This window comes from Lolium rigidum, chromosome 3 (assembly GCF_022539505.1).
Source record: "Lolium rigidum isolate FL_2022 chromosome 3, APGP_CSIRO_Lrig_0.1, whole genome shotgun sequence".
Classification (NCBI taxonomy): domain Eukaryota; kingdom Viridiplantae; phylum Streptophyta; class Magnoliopsida; order Poales; family Poaceae; genus Lolium; species Lolium rigidum.
This window is the reverse complement of record NC_061510.1, coordinates 36,418,844-36,438,312: the sequence shown is the minus strand read 5'-3', so window position 1 is coordinate 36,438,312 and position 19,469 is coordinate 36,418,844. Positions and strand designations below refer to the sequence as shown.

Genomic DNA, 19,469 nt, shown 5'->3' with positions numbered 1-19,469 from the left:
CGGCAACGATGGCCATTTCTTCGACCTCTCCACCCTCAGGAAGAGGAGGAAGGGAAGTCATACTAGGATGGTCCTGTAAAAATAGAAAACAAAGGAAAAGTAAAGAGATGACAATACAATGAGATGCAGAAAAAAGGGCGCAACAAGATAAAATGCGGAAAGACAAAATACCTTGGGGAGTGGATTGGTGGAGCTGTATGGTTCCACGCGACAAGACGAAGGAACTGGATCTTTGCCCAGGCGAGAAAGTCTTCGAACCAACTTTTCCAAGTCCTTGGTGGAAAGGTCACCGGAGATTCTGTTGGCGTCATTCTTACCAGAGTACGTCCAAAGGGGATTTTTGCGAGCCTGAAGAGGCTGCACTCTAATCCTAAGGAAGTAGGCAGTGATTTGAACACCAGATAGCTCCTTGCCTCGAGTGTTTTGAAGCTGACGAATGCGAGACATGAGCGCTTCGTCGCCTTTTCTCTTCCTCGAAGCTTCGGCATCCCGAGAGCGACGGCGCTGAATTTTGGCATTCCCGTCGAAGGGAATTATGTTGTGCTCAACGGAGTTGGCGCTTTCTTCGTGAATGTAAAGCCACCTCTTGCGCCATCCTTGGACGGAATCGGGAAACTTGACGTCGAAATAATCGACATCGGTACGAACACGAGATAACAACGCCACCTATGTTATAAGTGACGTTGTGGGAGCCATTGCGGCGGATGCAGAAAATGCGCTTCCAAAGAGCCCAATTAGGAGCGACTCCAAGGAAGCATTCGCAAAGGGTGATAAAAATAGAAATGTGAAGGATGGAATTGGGGGTCAGATGATGCAGCTGAATCCCATAAACGAAAAGAAGGCCGCGGAGGAAATCATGAATTGGAGGCGAAAGGCCGCGGATTAGATGGTCAACAAAACTAACCCGGTACTCCATTGGAGGATTGGGATAGCTTTCTTCGCTAGGAAAGCGGATGGCGTCCTCCTTCTTCATAAGGCCGAGCCTCTTCAGCATGTTGGTATCCTGGTTGGAGATTTTCGATCTCTCCCACTCAAGATCCTCAGCGGCCATCTTAGATTCCGGAGTGCTGTGGCGAGTTAGGCGCACGCGCGGTGGCATCAACGGCAATGGGCGGAGCAATATATGCGAGTGCGGAAAAATCAGAGAGAGTTGGGCGCAGGGGAAGTTTTTGCGAAGAGGAACAGGTGAGCGGCGCAAGCGAGGGATGAACGGAGGTTGAAGACAGGTTTATATAAGAATTGAGGGTCGCAGAAAGCCGTTGGATGAGGAAATCGTGTGGTGAGAATTGATCCTCTGGATACAAGGGCAAAAAAGTATTTTTACTGAGATAGGCGTTACCGTACGTGCGCCAGAAAAAGCGGAGGACGTGTGTCCCCCACTTACACGACGTGTCAACGTGGTGGAAACAATGGACCCACAAGGCAGGAAAAACTCGGCCATTAATAGAGTTGAAGAAAATTTGCCAAAGGAAAATATGTCGACAAGAAAAATAAAAGGAGAATGGCGACAGGATGAGTATTTGCATACTTCGGGAGCCTTTGGTCAAGAACAAGTGTTTGCCCAAATGCTCGGGGGCTACTTTAACAGAAAGTAAAATTTCGAGTATGACAATATATAAAATGTTGAGCCTACAGTCAAGCACAAGTTCTTGGTTGTAGCCTCGGGGGCTACTCCCATCGGGAGCGCTGTTCGCGCACCCGATAGATTAAAAAAAAAAAAAAAAAAAGAAGAAGAAGGGAAAGAATATCGGGAGATAATGGCAATATAGCGACAAGGTGGACTAAAATGTTGAGCCTACAACCAAGCACAAGTTCTTGGCTGTAGCCTCGGGGGCTACTCCCATCGGGAACGCTGTTCGCGTGCCCGATGAAATTAACAAAGGAAAAATAGAACAAGCAAGAGAGTATATTTCGAGTTATAATTAACTCTACATATACTCCCATCGGGAGAGCAATATAAGTCATATTTGACTCGATAAAATGTGCCATTCCAGCAGCCGGAAAAGCACTCGACAATATATTCTCAGAACGCCAAAGTTGCGATCAATTTCTGAATGCCGCAAATTTGCGAAGGTAAGACCCCGGATCTATTCTCGTGGGCGTGGCATCGCCGAAGACTGCGCTCTGCTACTTTTATCCGTATCAACGAGATACGAAGAAAAATCCTAACGGACGCGTTAGGTACTCGATAAACTTGGCTGGGACTCGACGGAATGGTAAGACCTTAAGCGGCACCGTCGAAGTTTACACCGATATCCCGAGATCATGTCCGGGGACGTGATTTTGAAGTAGGTTTTTGCGGATTGCCACTAGAGCGGTTAACTAGTACATGATCCGTCAGATGAACTAGCCCCAACTACCAATATCCCTGTACAATATAGAATTTTATGAGAAGAAGTATGAAAGTTAGAGCTTTCGAGTAAAAATAAACAGTAGAGATTTTCCCTGACTCTATGATTCAAGCAAAATCTCGGGGGCTACCTGACATAGGCATCCCAAATGGGCCTGCCGAATATAGTACCCGGGGTTTATTGAAGGCCCACTACCCGAAGAATAAGAAGATTCGGAAGCCCAAGATGTGTTAAAGGAAAAGATAGAGTTGTAATAGGAAGTGTTATTTGTAATCTGGCGGGATGAGTTAGAAACCGTCCCGGACTCTGTAAACTTGTACAAAACGAAACCCTCGGCTCCACCTCTTATATAAAGGGGGAGTCGAGGGACGAAGAGATCATCGAATCATTGTCTCGCAAACCCTAGTTTTCATATTCGTCGAGTACTTTTCGGCTGAAACCTTCGAGATCTACTTGCCCTCTACTTCTAACTAAACCCTAGCCTACAATCCATAGGCATTGACAAGTTAATCCCTTGTCAACGAGCGTAGATGATGGCGACGCCGACGGACCCAGAAGATGAGCTTATTGAGGAAGCCATCCCCGGATCTTCTTCCTCCTTTGACCGTCCGCCATGGACGAGTACCGGGAAGGAGAAGCTCCACGATCTGGTTGCCGCTCACTTGCAACCACATCAGATGACGAAGGAAGAAGGGGAGGGCCTTATTGGCGAAGATGCCACACCGTCTCCTCGTCGCCTGCCGCCTCTCCTGCCACCGGAGAAGGACAGCCACGAAGAAGAAGGCGAGGACGGGCCGGATCTGGCCATGGGGATCCGGCCTCCTACTCGCATACTCCACTAGGGTAAACAGCAGAGAACAACATCCTATACTACTATATACAGGCTGCCAGGCGCCTCTCCTTCCTCCACTCCGGCCGGCAGTGCCGACGGAGAAGTTTCCGGATCGGGCCGGCGAGGGTGGCGACGAACGGCGGACTCTCAAAGGGGCGAGTTACTGTAGCGAGGTGAGAGGGGAGAAGGGGCAGTTACCACTCACAATTGTTTAGCGGGTAATTTGCCCTGTTTAGTCTTGTTGATCGATAGGCTGTAACGTGTGCCTTGGACTCGGCCACGGTTTCGTGTTATATGGGCAGAAAACATTACCGAAGTTTTACATAGATACGGGTACATACACAAGTCGTATGAAGCCCAAACACATGAAATAAGAACCTCCTATTACATATTTTAACACCCTCCCTTAATCTAAACCTGTTGTAAGGTTGAGATTACGTTTGAATTCATCTAGCTTCTTGACTGGAAGAGTCTTTGTGAAACCATCTGCCAATTGATCCTTGCTTGAAATAAATTGAATAGCCAATCTATTGTTAGCTACTCTCTCTCGAACAAAATGGAAATCAATCTCAATATGCTTAGTGCGAGCATGAAACACTGGATTTGCAGACAAATAGGTAGCCCCTAAATTATCACACCAAAATCTTGGTTTATGTAACAATCTTACCCCAAGTTCAACAAGGAGAGCTTCAACCCAAATTAACTCAGCTGTAGCATTAGCTAAGGCTTTATACTCAGCCTTAGTACTAGATCTGTAGCTTGTTTTCTAGCACTCCAAGAAACCAGATTCGGTCCAACAAATATAGCAAAACCACCAGTTGATCTTCTATCATCCAAACAACCAGTCCAGTCTGCATCTGAAAAAGCACTTAAGAGGGTAGAGGATGATTTTGTAAAGGTGATTCCAAGTTTCAGTGTATCTTTCACATATCTGAGAATACGCTTAACAGCTGTCCAATGTTCTGTAGTTGGAGCATGAAGATACTGACAAACCTTATTGACTGAGAAGGCTAGATCAGGCCGTGTCAAGGTTAAGTACTGTAGAGCTCCAACTATGCTTCTGTATTGAGTACAATCTTCAGAACCAAGAGGTGTACCATCTGTGAGAGATAACTGCTCAGAAGAGGACAAAGGTGTGGGGGCAGGTTTACAACTGTGCAAACCAACTCTGTCAAGTAACTCTGTGGCATATTTTTCCTGTTTCAACAACAGACCATTGTGTGTCCTTTTTTACTTCAATCCCAAGGAAAAAGTGTAAATCCCCTAAATCCTTGATAGCAAAGTTCACATTTAAATCTCGAAGAAGAGCAGTAATGGCACGATCAGAAGAGCCAGTGACTATGATGTCATCAACATAAATCAAGACAAACATAGAGATACCTGACTTCTTGAAAAGGAACAAAGAAGTGTCAGCCTTTGATGGTATAAATCCAAGCTCACACAGCTTAGAACTCAGTCTAAAATACCAGGCTCGAGGTGCTTGTTTCAAACCATATAGCGCCTTGTCAAGTTTGCAAATATGAAGCGGAGCATGAGGGTTTTCAAAACCTGGAGGTTGTCTCATGTAAACCTCTTCTTCCAGAACACCATGAAGAAACACGTTCTTGACATCTAGCTGCCGTAAGCTCCATCCAAGAGAGACAGAAAGAGACAAAACAATTCTGATAGTTGCAATTTTTTACTACAGGACTGAATGTATCCTCATAATCAATGCCATACCTCTGTATAAAACCTTTTGCAACCAGCCTTGCTTTATATCTGTCAATGGAGACATCTGCCTTCTTCTTAATTCTGTAAACCCATTTACAATCAATCAAGTTCTTGCTTCTACTTGGAGGAACAAGATGCCAAGTCTTGTTATCAAGAAGTGCATTGTATTCTTCCTCCATGGCTTTGCGCCAGTTAGGATCATTCAGAGCGTCTGAGAGTGTGTGCGGTTCATCTGTAGAAGACAACATACCATATCTAACAGTATCGTCAGTATGTTGTTTTGGATTGCGTATATCTCTTTGCAATCGAGTGCGAACCCTGATGTCTACGGGAGCTTCTATTCTTGTAGACAGTGTTGGGCCTCCAAGAGCAGAGGTTTGTAGAACAGCAGCAAGTTTCCCTTAAGTGGATCACCCAAGGTTTATCGAACTCAGGGAGGAAGAGGTCAAAGATATCCCTCTCATGCAACCCTGCAACCACAAAGCAAGAAGTCTCTTGTGTCCCCAACACACCTAATAGGTGCACTAGTTCGGCGAAGAGATAGTGAAATACGGGTGGTATGAATATATATGAGCAAGTAGTAATGGCGCCGAGAAAAGTGCTTGTCGGCGTGCGGTTGATGGTGGTAGTATTGCAGCGAGTAGTAACACGATAAAACGAGTAAACAAGCAGCGATAGCGATATTTAGGAACAAGGCCTAGGGAATAGACTTTCACTAGTGGACACTCTCAACTTTGATCACATAACGGAATAGATAAATGCATACTCTACACTCTTGTTCGATGATGAACACATTGCGTAGGATTACACGAACCCTCAATGCCGGAGTTAACAAGCTCCACAATTCAATGTTCATATTTAAATAACCTTAGAGTGCAAGAAAGATCAACACAACTAAACCAAGTACTAACAAAGCATGCACACTGTCACCTTCACGCTATGTAGGAGGAATAGATCACATCAATACTATCATAGCAATAGTTAACTTCACAATCTACAAGAGATCATGATCATAGCATACGCCAAGTACTAACACGGATGCACACACTGTCACCATTACACCGTGCAGGAGGAATAAAACTATTTTAATAACATTGCTAGAGTAGCACATAGATAAATTGTGATACAAAACACATTGCAATCATAAAGAGATATAAATAAGCACTTCACTACGCCATTCATAACAGTGAGTAAGTATTCTGTGAAATATAGCCTAAGAGACCCACACGGTGCACACACTCGTCACCTTTACACACGTGGGACAAGGAGTCTCCGGAGATCACATAAGTAAAACTCACTTGACTAGCACAATGACATCTAGATTACAAGCATCATCATATGAATCTCAATCATGTAAGGCAGCTCATGAGATTATTGTATTGAAGTACATAGGAGAGAGATAAACCACATAGCTACCGGTACAGCCCCGAGCCTCGATGGAGAACTACTCCCTCCTCATGGGAGCAGCAGCGGTGATGAAGATGGCGGTGGAGATGGCAGCGGTGTCGATGGAGAAGCCTTCCGGGGGCACTTCCCCGCTCCGGCAGGGTGCCGGAACAGAGACTCCTATCCCCCTGATCTTGGCTTCGCGATGGCGGCGGCTCTGGAAGGTTTCTGTGGGTTTCGTTCTTCGTCATAGGCTTTTCGTGACGGAGGCTTTAAATAGGCGGAAGGGCAGCCTCGGAGGGGGCCTGGGGCCACCACACCATAGGGCGGCGCGGCCCCCCCTCTGGCCGCGCCAGGGTGTGGTGTGGGGCCCCCGGGGCTTCCTCCGGCGGCTCTCGGGTGTTACGGATGGTCGGGAAAAATAGGAACCTGGGTCTTGATTTCGTCCGATTCCGAGAATATTTCGTTACTAGGATTTACGAAACCAAAAACAGCAGAAAACAGGAACTGGCACTTCGGTATCTTGTTAATAGGTTAGTTCCAGAAAACGCATAAATATGACACAAAGTGTGTATAAAATATGTAGATATCATCAATAATGTGGCATGGAACATAAGAAATTATCGATACGTCGGAGACGTATCAGCATCCCCAAGCTTAGTTCTGCTCGTCCCGAGCAGGTAAACGATAACAAAGATAATTTCTGGAGTGACATGCCATCATAAACTTGATCATATTGTAAACATATGTAATGAATGCAGCGATCAAAACAATGGTAATGACATGAGTAAACAACTGAATCATAAAGCAAATACTTTTCATGATTAGTACTTTCAAGACAAGCATCAATAAGTCTTGCATAAGAGTTAACTCATAAAGCAATAATTTAAAGTAAAGACATTGAAGCAACACAATGGAAGATTAAGTTTCAGCGGTTGCTTTCAACTTATAACATGTATATCTCATGGATAGTTGTCAATGCAAAGTAATATAACAAGTGCAATATGCAAGTATGTAGGAATCAATGCACAGTTCACACAAGTGTTTGCTTCTTGAGGTGGAGAGAAATAGGTGAACTGACTCAACATAAAAGTAAAAGAAAGGTCCTTCAAAGAGGAAAGCATCGATTGCTATATTTGTGCTAGAGCTTTGGTTTTGAAAACATGAAACAATTTTGTCAACGGTAGTAATAAAGCATATGAGTTATGTAAATTATATCTTACAAGTTGCAAGCCTCATGCATAGTATACTAATAGTGCCCGCACCTTGTCCTAATTAGCTTGGATTAACACAGATTATCATTGCATAGCATATGTTTCAACCAAGTGTCACAAAGGGGTACCTCTATGCCGCCTGTACAAGGGTCTAAGGAGAAAGTTCGCATTGGATTTCTCGCTTTTGATCATTCTTCAACTTAGACACCCATACCGGGACAACATAAACAACAGATAATGGACTCCTCTTTTAATGCTTAAGCATTCAACAACAATTAATATTCTCATAAGAGATTGAGGTTTTATGTCCAAACTGAAACTTCCACCATGATTCATGGCTTCAGTTAGCGGCCCAATGTTCTTCTCTAACAGTATGCATACTCAAACCATTTGATTGTGAAAACCGCCCTTACTTCAGACGAGACGAACATGCATAGCAACTCACATGATATTCAACAAAGAGTAGATGGCGTCCCCGGGAACATGGTTATCGCACAACAAGCAACTTAATAAGAGATAAAGTGCATAAGTACATATTCAATACCACAATAGTTTTTAAGGCTATTTTGTCCCATGAGCTATATATTGCAAAGGCGAATGATGGAAATTTAAAGATAGCACTCAAGCAATTTACTTTGGAATGGCGGAGAAATACCATGTAGTAGGTAGGTATGGTGGACACAAATGGCATAGTGGTTGGCTCAAGGATTTTGGATGCATGAGAAGTATTCCCTCTCGATACAAGGTTTAGGATAGCAAGGTTATTTGAAACAAACACAAGGATGAACCGGTGCAGCAAAACTCACATAAAAGACATATTGAAAACATTATAAGACTCTACACCGTCATCCTTGTTGTTCAAAACTCAATACTAGAAATTATCTAGACTTTAGAGAGACCAATTATGCAAACCAAATTTTAGCAAGCTCTATGTATTTCTTCATTATTAGGTGAAAAGTATATGATGCAAGAGCTTAAACATGAGCACAACAATTGCCAAGTATCAAATTTTTCAAGACATTCTACCAATTACTACATGTAGCATTTTCCGTTTCCAACCATATAACAATTAACGAAGCAGTTTCACCCTTCGCCATGAACATTAAAAGCTAAGAACACATGTGTTCATATGAACCAGCGGAGCGTGTCTCTCTCCCACACAAGCATGATGGATCAGATCTTATTCAAACACAAACAAAAACAAAAGTACGCAGACGCTCCAAGTAAAGTACATAAGATGTGACCGAATAAAAATATAGTTTCAAGAGAAGGAACCTGATAATTTGTCGATGAAGAAGGGGATGCCTTGGGCATCCCCAAGCTTAGATGCTTGAGTCTTCTTGAAATATGCAGGGGTGAACCACCGGGCATCCCCAAGCTTAGACTTTTCACTCTTCTTGATCATAGTATATCATCCTCCTCTCTTGACCCTTGAAAACTTCCTCCACACCAAACTCGAAACAAACTCATTAGAGGGTTAGTGCATAATCAAAAACTCACATGTTCAGAGGTGACACAATCATTCTTAACACTTCTGGACATTGCTCAAAGCTACTGGACATTAATGAAACAAAGAAATCCATCCAACATAGCGAAAGAGGCAATGCGAAATAAAAGGCAGAATCTGTCAAAACAGAACAGTCCGTAAAGACGAATTTTAAAATGGCACCAGACTTGCTCAGATGAAAATGCCCAAATTGAATGAAAGTTGCGTACATATCTGAGGATCACTCCCGTAAATTGGCATAATTTTCTGAGTTACCTACAGAGAATTAGGCCCAGATTCGTGACAGCAAGAAATCTGTTTCTGTGCAGTAATCCAAATCTAGTATTCACTTTACTATCAAAGACTTTACTTGGCACAACAAAACACAAAACTAAGATAAGGAGAGGTTGCTACAGTAGTAAACAACTTCCAAGACACAAATATAAAACAAAGTACTGTAGCAAAATAACACATGGGTTATCTCCCAAGAAGTTCTTTCTTTATAGCCATTAAGATGGGCTCAGCAGTTTTAATGATGCACTCGCAAGAAATAGTAGTTGAAGCAAAAGAGAGCATCAAGAGGCAAATTCAAAACACATTTAAGTCTAACATGCTTCCTATGCATAGGAATCTTGTAAGTAAACAAGTTCATGAAGAGCAAAGTAACAAGCATAGGAAGATAAAACAAGTGTAGCTTCAAAAATTTCAGCACATAGAGAGATGTTTTAGTAACATGAAAATTTCTACAACCATATTTTCCTCTCTCATAATAACTTTCAGTAGCATCATAAGCAAACTCAACAATATAACTATCACATAAAGCATTCTTATCATGAGTCTCATGCATAAAATTATTACTCTCCACATAGGCATAGTCAATTTTATTAGTAATAGTGGGAGCAAATTCAACAAAGTAGCTATCATTATTATTCTCATCAAGTGTAGGAGGCATAGTATAATCACAACAAAATTTACTCTCCATAGTAGGTGGCACCAAAAGACCACTATCATTATAATCATCATAAATAGGAGGCAAAGTATCATCAAAGAAAATTTTCTTCTCAATGCTTGGGGGACTAAAAATATCATGCTCATCAAAGCCAGCTTCCCCAAGCTTAGAATTTTCCATATCATTAGCAACAGTGGTATTCAAAGTATTCATGCTAATATGTTCCATGGGTTTTTTAATTTTCGCATCAAACCATCCATGTCTTAAATCAGGAAATAGAATAAGAAGCTCATTGTTGTCCATTATGCCAAACTAGTGTAAACAAGAAACAAAAAGATGCAATTGCAGGATCTAAAGGAAATAGCTTCGAGCACAAACACAATGGCGCCGAAGAAGTATCTGTTACACTGGAACTGGAGTATGAGTGCCTTTTTACCTTTCCTCCCCGGCAACGGCGCCGGAAAAGTGCTTGATGTCTACGGGAGCTTCTATTCTTGTAGACAGGTGTTGGGCCTCCAAGAGCGAGAGGTTTGTAGAACAGCAGCAAGTTTCCCTTAAGTGGATCACCCAAGGTTTATCGAACTCGGGGAGGAAGAGGTCAAAGATATCCCTCTCATGCAACCACCGCAACCACAAAGCAAGAAGTCTCTTGTGTCCCCAACACACCTAATAGGTGCACTAGTTCGGCGAAGAGATAGTGAAATACAGGTGGTATGAATATATATGAGCAGTAGTAATGGCGCCGAGAAAAGTGCTTGTCGGCGTGCGATTGATGGTGGTAGTATTGCAGCGAGTAGTAACACGATAAAACAAGTAAACAAGCAACGATAGCGATGATTTAGGAACAAGGCCTAGGGAATAGACTTTCACTAGTGGACACTCTCAACTTTGATCACATAACGGAATAGATAAATGCATACTCTACACTCTTGTTCGATGATGAACACATTGCGTAGGATTACACGAACCCTCAATGCCGGAGTTAACAAGCTCCACAATTCAATGTTCATATTTAAATAACCTTAGAGTGCAAGAAAGATCAACACGACTAAACCAAGTACTAACACAGCATGCACACTGTCACCTTCACGCTATGTAGGAGGAATAGATCACATCAATACTATCATAGCAATAGTTAACTTCACAATCTACAAGAGATCATGATCATAGCATACGCCAAGTACTAACACGGATGCACACACTCGTCACCATTACACCGTGCGGGAGGAATAAAACTACTTTAATAACATTGCTAGAGTAGCACATAGATAAATTGTGATACAAAACACATTGCAATCATAAAGAGATATAAATAAGCACTTCACTACGCCATTCATAACAGTGAGTAAGTATTCTGTGAAATATAGCCTAAGAGACCCACACGGTGCACACACTGTCACCTTTACACACGTGGGACAAGGAGTCTCCGGAGATCACATAAGTAAAACTCACTTGACTAGCACAGTGACATCTAGATTACAAGCATCATCATATGAATCTCAATCATGTAAGGCAGCTCATGAGATTATTGTATTGAAGTACATAGGAGAGAGATAAACCACATAGCTACCGAGTACAGCCCCGAGCCTCGATGGAGAACTACTCCTCCTCATGGGAGCAGCAGCGGTGATGAAGATGGCGGTGGAGATGACAGCGGTGTCGATGGAGAAGCCTTCCGGGGGCACTTCCCCGCTCCGGCAGGGTGCCGGAACAGAGACTCCTGTCCCCCAGATCTTGGCTTCGCGATGGCAGCGGCTTTGGAAGGTTTCTGTGGGTTTCGTTCTTCGTCATAGGGTTTTCGCGACGGAGGCTTTAAATAGGCGGAAGGGCAGCCTCGGAGGGGGCCTGGGGCCACCACACCATAGGGCGGCGCGGCCCCCCTCCGGCCGCGCCGGGTGTGGTGTGGGGCCCCCGGGGCTTCCCTCCGGCGGCTCTCGGGTGTTCGGATGGTTCCGGGAAAAATAGGAACCCGGGTCTTGATTTCGTCCGATTCCGAGAATATTTCGTTACTAGGATTTCTGAAACCAAAAACAGCAGAAAACAGAAGCGGCACTTCGGCATCTTGTTAATAGGTTAGTTCCAGAAAACGCATAAATATGACATAAAGTGTGTATAAAACATGTAGATATCATCAATAATGTGGCATGGAACATAAGAAATTATCGATACGTCGGAGACGTATCAAACCCCAGGTGGTGAAGGTGGAGGAGGTGAAGCAGCACCAGAACTTGCATTTGAATTTTCATCAGAATTTGCAGCAGAATTGACATTTGAAGTTGCATTTGAATGTTCACCAGAATTTTCTCCCCCAGCAGAGCTCTCACCTGGGCTCGCCACAGAGGATCCCGAAGGGGACAAGGAGGCACCTGACGGAGCAGCCGCATCAGGCGAATCAGCATGCAGCGACTGGTCTTCTCCGGAGGATTCCTCGCGCGGGACGCCAGGACGGACACGCGGCAAGAGCGGACTGGAGGCATGTGCGCGCAGTCCTGTGTGCGCGTGATTGCCACGCGCGGACACGCAGACGAGGTCTGCCCACCAGTGGATGCTCCTGATGCCTGGCGAGGAGAATTAGCATCGGAGTGCGGTGCCTCGGGATCAGCAGAATCAGAGGAATGTCCAGGGAAATCTTCTTCGTGTTCTATGCTGGTTTCATCATTTTGTGCCTGTTCTTCAACAACATGTTCTGCACTATTTTCTTCACTGTTTTGAGTGGGATTTTCTTCTGAACTTGCATCATCCTGCAGTCCATTAGAGATAGACACAATAGGTACAACATGGTTATTGCAATTTTGTGCACTCTCATGGGAGGTAGGTGTGGAAGATGGAAGGAGAAGAATCTCCTTTTTAAGAAGGGCACCGGCATTGGGATGAAGAGATGCAAAGGGGAAGACATGTTCATCGAAGACAACATCACGAGAAATATACACATGACCTGTAGATATGTCTAAACATTTGACACCTTTATGTAGAGGACTATAGCCAAGAAAAGCACATCGTGTGGAACGAAAAGCAAGTTTCCGCTTGTTATAGGGACGAAGATTGGGCCAACAGGCACAACCAAAAGTCCTCAGAGCATCATAATTTGGGGTGATGTGAAGAAGCCGTTCAGTAGGGGTTTCAAAATCAAGAACTTTCTTTGGGAAGTAGATTGATGAGAAAAATTGCAGTTAGAAAATTTTCATCCCAGAATTTGAGAGGCATGGAGGCATTAGCAAGTAAAGCAAGACCAACTTCAACTATATGACGATGTTTTCTTTCAGCAGAACTATTTTGTTGATAAGCATGGGGACAAGAGACATGGTGTGTAATGCAAACTTTCTGAAAGAAACCATTTAATTTCTCATATTCACCTCTCCAGTCAGTTTGCATAGTAACAATTTTCCTATCAAACTTACGCTCAACATACTGTTGGAAATTAAGAAAAACTTGATAGACATCAGAACGCTTCTTAAGCAAATAGATCCATGTAAATCTACTAAAATCATCGATGAAGCTTACATAATATGTATGTTTTCCCACAGAAAGGGGAGCAGGCCCCCATACATCAGAAAATACTTGCTCCAAAGGAGCAGTGAAAACACTAGAAGAAGTGGAATATGGTACCTGGTCACTCTTAGCTAACTGGCAAGAATCACAAACATATGGGGTACTTTCTGGGTGTAAGCTATTTATTTCTCCTAAGAACTTGTTGAACCACAAATGAAGATGGATGTCCTAAGCGGCGATGCCATGTAGAGGAAGACGACTTTATTGTGATGAAGGCGTGCTTGGCGGTCTCATGAAACATGGGCACCAAAGGATAGAGACCACCCCGGCAGGGGCCCCTAAACAGAGTCCTTCGAGTTGCTTGGTCCTTGATTAAGAAGAAGAAAGGATGAAACTCAATAAAGACATAGGAGGAAGTTGCTGCGTGTCAGCTGTTGGGCAGGAGGGGCCCCTAGGGAAGCAGCGAGAGCAGCACTTGACTGCCCAGAGGAACTTGACGAACTCATGATCACCGACCTGAAAAACAGAAACAACTAGGTTTTCGGCAGATGTTAATCTGGGCACCGGAAGATGATGACCAGGGGGAAGTTGTCGTCCAGCGGAGGCAGTAGTTATACTACTACGTCGGCAGGAGGGTGTTGTGATGCGGCGGCGGCGGTGGCTGAAGACAGCGACGGCGGCGGCGGCGGTTGTCTGGTTTTGTGTATGTTTCTCGGGTTTGATTGTATGGTGCGACAGCAGCAGCAGAGAGGCTACGGCTATGGCGCAGGCTGATCTGGTTGTGGCGGTGGCGGCTGAGATCAGCGAGCGGCGGCGGCAGCTAGGTCAGGGAAGAAGTTCACTCTGATACCATGTTGATCGATAGGCTGTAACGTGTGCCTTGGACTCGGCCACCGTTTCGTGTTATATGGGCAGAAAACATTGCCAGAAGTTTTACATAGATACGGGTACATACACAAGTCGTATGAAGCCCAAACACATGAAATAAGAACCTCCTATTACATATTCTAACAAGTCTTTTACAGAACTATTCTTCTTTTTAACACGAAGATATGTAGTCAAATACAGTGCTTGTACCGCCGTGTGGCTGAAACTTAACGGGTTAGATCGAATCAATGAACCAAACGGATCAGCGTGAAGCCAATGCTATTCCCCACTTGCGTGTATGAGCGTCCATTGGATTCCAGTAGAACGTAGGGTTTTTTTTTTTTTTTTTTTTTTTTTTTTGCTGATTGATTTGACCGAGCAATTTTTGGAAACCAGGCGGGAACCAAGGGAAGGCACACCGTCGGTATTGGAGAGGAGCACCGTATGAGGACTGTTTAGACCACTCAGGTACGTACGCATCGCCGGCGTGGAAATCAGCCGGCAAACAGGCGAACCATATATCGTTGGCAACTTGGCATAGTCTTCACATCGGGTAGTTTTCAACCTTTTCCGGGCGGTGCGCGCGAGCACTTAATTAGCGACCACTAGGTTCAAACTTGAAAGGAATTAGGTGATGCAGTACTTTGTTGTCCAGGCGCAACTAACTTAGGATCGAAACTTTTATGTTGTCTCATGCATAAGAAACTTTTACGAAGAGGGCAACAGGTACAAAATGTACTACTAGTACGTAGTCTCATGCATGCATGGTTGATTAGAGCAATTCCAATAGTATAGCCAACTGTTGGCTATAACAAGATGTCATATCATTTGTAGTCATCATATAGCTAACATGTACAATAGTTTGCTATAAGAATGTAGTACTTTACTAATATATGGCCCACCTTTCACTCTCACAAGGTGTCTAGGAGCACGTGCAAGAGCTGGCTATTGCATAGTAGCCCACCTCCCTTCTCTCTCCTCTTCTCTCTCCTCCAACTCATCTAAAATATATTATTTAATGTCTTATAGTCAGCTGACTGAACTCTATTGTACTTGCTCTTAGATGGTCTCATGCATTCATGGAGTACTACATGCATGAACAGATCGAGAGAGAAAGAGAGAGCCGTTGGTCGTTGGGTAGTTAATGTTTTTTCAAGGCTACTTGGTTAGCCACCACTGGGCCTCATGGCCACTAGGTTTAAAGCAATAATTACCTCATGCTGTAAGTCGTCCATGATGGAGTAAGTAGCTAGAATGATGAAGAAACCCCCCTTCCCCCAAAGTGCAAAACTTAGGATTCGACCAGTCAGATTTGCTCTATAAATACCGGTTGCCAAGTCTCTCCTCTTCATGCATCCATAGGCCATATAGCCCAACAGTTGTTCCAGTTTAAACACATAATATTGCACGAGTACATGTGCTTCAGTACTTTGCCATCAGCCAAGTCCCTGCAGAAGGCCAGGAACAGCTACTAGCTAGCTGTAAGCGTGAGCTAGCTTACACATGTGTCTATATGTCTTGGGAAAAAAGTTATAAGTCGTATAGTTTAATTATTTTGTATGAGACATAGTGGCTGGAGTGGTGTGTGATATAGATAGTAAAAGTTGCGGAGAATTTTTTTCCCAGATACTCCTGGACTGTCAATCTTCAAATTTGTGGCTTTCGTGAAAATCCGTTTTCATTTATATTCTTTTCGTTTATACCACTTGGAACTACTAGTAGTCACATACTTGGCCGGCTCAAGTACACTGATCACTAGCTTTGTTATCCTGACAGGGAACATCACTACTACGTACGTACCAGGCTACTCTCATCTGCATTGTGAACATGGAGTTAACAACATTCATTTGGCTGCTGCTAGCCTTTGCTCCTCTTGTCATCACAATTGTCTGGGCTAAGATAGCACGGCAAGGAACAAGAGCAAGACGTCTTGCGCCTCCGCCCGTGGTTGCGGGGTTCCCCTTTCTAGGGAGCCTGCCGGCGCTTCTGGCCAAGGGCCCGGTGCAAGTGATCCGCGACGCCCACGCGGAGATGGGGAGCGTGTTCACTCTAAGGCTGCTGCACCGAAGGGTGACTTTCCTGGTTGGGCCAGACGTGTCCAGCCATTTTTACCAAGGTCTGGACTCGGAGATCAGCCAGGACGAGGTCTCCCAGTTCACCATCCCAACCTTCGGCCCCGGCGTGGGATTCGACGTGGATTTCGCCACTCGGCGCGAGCAGTTTCGCTTCTTCGGCGACGCCATGAAGCCTGCCAAGCTCAGGACCTATGCCAGCCTCATGGTTCGCGAAGTCGAGGTATATATTTCTTTTCGACATTATTCTCAATCCACCACCTTATTTGGACCGTTTGGTGTATTCTCAATCATCTGTATGTTATACGCGCGCAGGAGTACTTTGCCAGATGGGGACTAGCTGGCACGGTTGACTTGAAGCATGAGCTAGAGCGCCTGGTGACGCTTGTCGTCAGCCGGTGCCTGTTCGGGGAGGAGGTCCGCTCTAAGATGCTGGGCGAGGTCGAACGCACCTCCGCGACCTCAACGACGGCATGCGCCTCGTCACCATCCTATTCCCACACTTGCCCATCCCGGCCCATCGGAGACGCGACATTGCGCGTGCCAAGCTCGGCGAGATATTCTCGAGCATTGTCAGGTCCCGCAAAACAGCTACCAAGGCCGACGACGACATGCTGCAGTGCCTGCTCGACTCCCGGTACAAGGACGGCCGCGCCACGACGGAGACGGAGGTGGTCGGGATGCTGGTCTCGGCGCTGTTCGCGGGGCAGCACACCAGCTCCAGCACGGGCACGTGGACCGGGGCACGCCTCCTCGCGCACGGCAACGCCGCCCACCTACGCGCCGCCGTCCAGGAGCAGGAGCGGATCGTGTCCAGGCACGGGGCCCTTGTCGATTACCCCGTCCTTCAAGAGATGGAAACCCTCCACCGCTGCGTCAAGGAGACGCTGCGGCTGCACCCGCCGGCGTTCACGCTACTGCGCCACGCACGCCGGAGCTTCAGCGTGCGCACCAAGGAGGGCGACGAGTACGTGGTCCCGGAGGGGCACACCGTCGCGAGTCCACTGCTTATCCACAACCGCCTCCCGCACGTCTACAAGGACCCGGAGCGGTACGAGCCGGACCGGTTCGTCGCCGGGAGAGGAGAGAACGGGGCCGGCGGCGCCTTCTCCTACACGGCATTCGGCGGCGGGCGGCATGCCTGCGTCGGCGAGGCTTTCGCCTACATGCAGATGAAGGTGATATGGAGCCACCTGCTGAGGAACTTCGATATGGAAATGATGTCGCCGTTCCCCGAGACGGACTGGAACGTGGTTATGCCGGGGCCCACGGGAAAGGTTATGGTCAGCTACAAGAGACGGACCATGTCAGCGCCAGCCTGAATTGCGAGTTGCCACACGCTCTACGTACATGTATTGGTCAGTGGTCACAAGTCACCACTAATGGTTTGCACCTAAATTTACGCATGTCTTATACTTTACACTTGCACATATATAGTTGTGCACTAGTTGTGCTAGATCATATGCATGGTTGTATCTATACATATTTTTGATGTATACATCTGTATTGAGAAAAAATTGAGTAAGTTATTTTAGAACAAAGAGAGTATATTGCTATAACATATTTTAGAAAAAAAATGAGTAAGTTATTTTAGAACAAAGAGACACGGTCTCGGATTTGCTTTATAGTTGTATGCATGGGATTGTGTTCTGCATTTAAAATGGTGGATGAAGAAGACATTTGTTATGGTCTCTACATATGCACATAAATTTTGTCGAAGTTTCCAAATGGTATAACATGTGATGTGGGAGAGAAGGTGCATGACCCTCCGCAACCAATTTATATGCATGCACATATGAGTGAAGGGTAATGATCTATCTCTGCATCCTATAAAAGTTTTCTTAGATTTGTCCAAATTTAGATGTATCTACAAACTATTTGGTGTCTATACATCTAAATTTAAACAAATTTAAGATAACTTTCATGGAAAGGAAGGATTATATATATATGGACGATATGGCAACAAGAATAAGTCGAGGGTTTGAGCTGGTCGAGGGACCAAAGTCGGGGATCTCGTTGATCCCACCGATGAGATTGTCGCAGCATGTTCCTTGTTTTGTCGAGTTTTTGAAGATATTTCATGTTCATATTTGGAGCTTTTATGGACGAATTTTGTCAAGTTCGCCGCACACGGTCGACCTTTTGAAATTTCCTTCGAGGAGCAGCTACATATCACCATTTCGGCTTATTTCACAGGCATGATGATTGTTATCACACTTTTGATTGTGATGATGAGTTCCATGATGTTATAGACACCCTGTGAAGGCTGACGAATAGAGTTTTTTTAAATAAAACAAACTCTTTTGAAGAAATAATTATGAAAACTTGCATTTGCATAGGACTTTCTAGTCGGTGGTTGTATTTACATGCTATACATATTTCTAGTATTGAACTTGCTGAGTACCGTTCCCTCTTGAACCTCCTGCTGAGATTTGGAGGCATCAAAGGAGAAGCTACAGTGAAGCTCGAAGCCGGAGGAGTCAACTAATAAAAAGGGCATGAACCAGTCAATGAAAGCAATATCTACATATTCCATGGTGGAACCCTAGTCTAGAAGTAGAAGGAACCTATTCCCTAATCCTAGCACCTAAGCAACTACAATTCTAGCAGAGTTCTTTACCAAGCCAAATATCTCTAGAACTAGAGTTAGTCTACAAGTTGGACACAAACACCAGGTTCTTATGTCACGTAGCTCCTTATGTGGAAAATAGGAGCAATGAGGAAGGCAACTCATTTAGCACCTCAGCAGCGCCTCGGCCACCTCCAGATGCAGCAACGCCTCAACCACCTCCAGCACCAGCTGCGCCTCATCCACCTCCAGTTGCGGCAGAGCCTCGGCGATCAAATACTTCTTTTCATGCACCAAGGTTTGTCAATGCTGGTAGTAGCTTTGCGCCTATGGCAGGGAAAAGGCAAAGCAAGAAAACACCTAGGATGGAAGGGTACCCCAATGCTGGAAAGCACAATAGCTACAAAAAGTAGCTTAATTATCTATTTGTAGTATGTACTATGTGTGTAAGGCAGTGATCTATTTGTGTAAGACATTGATCTATTTGTGTTAGACAAATACTGTGCAACACAATGAGTGTATTAACTTTCAGTACAACTTGGTA

General features: G+C 44.8%; 1 pseudogene; it reads left to right on the top strand.

Moving 5' to 3' along the window:
• Positions 1-14,177: 14,177 nt before the first annotated feature.
• LOC124694671 lies at positions 14,178-17,678 on the top strand (annotated as a pseudogene).
• Positions 17,679-19,469: the final 1,791 nt, after the last annotated feature.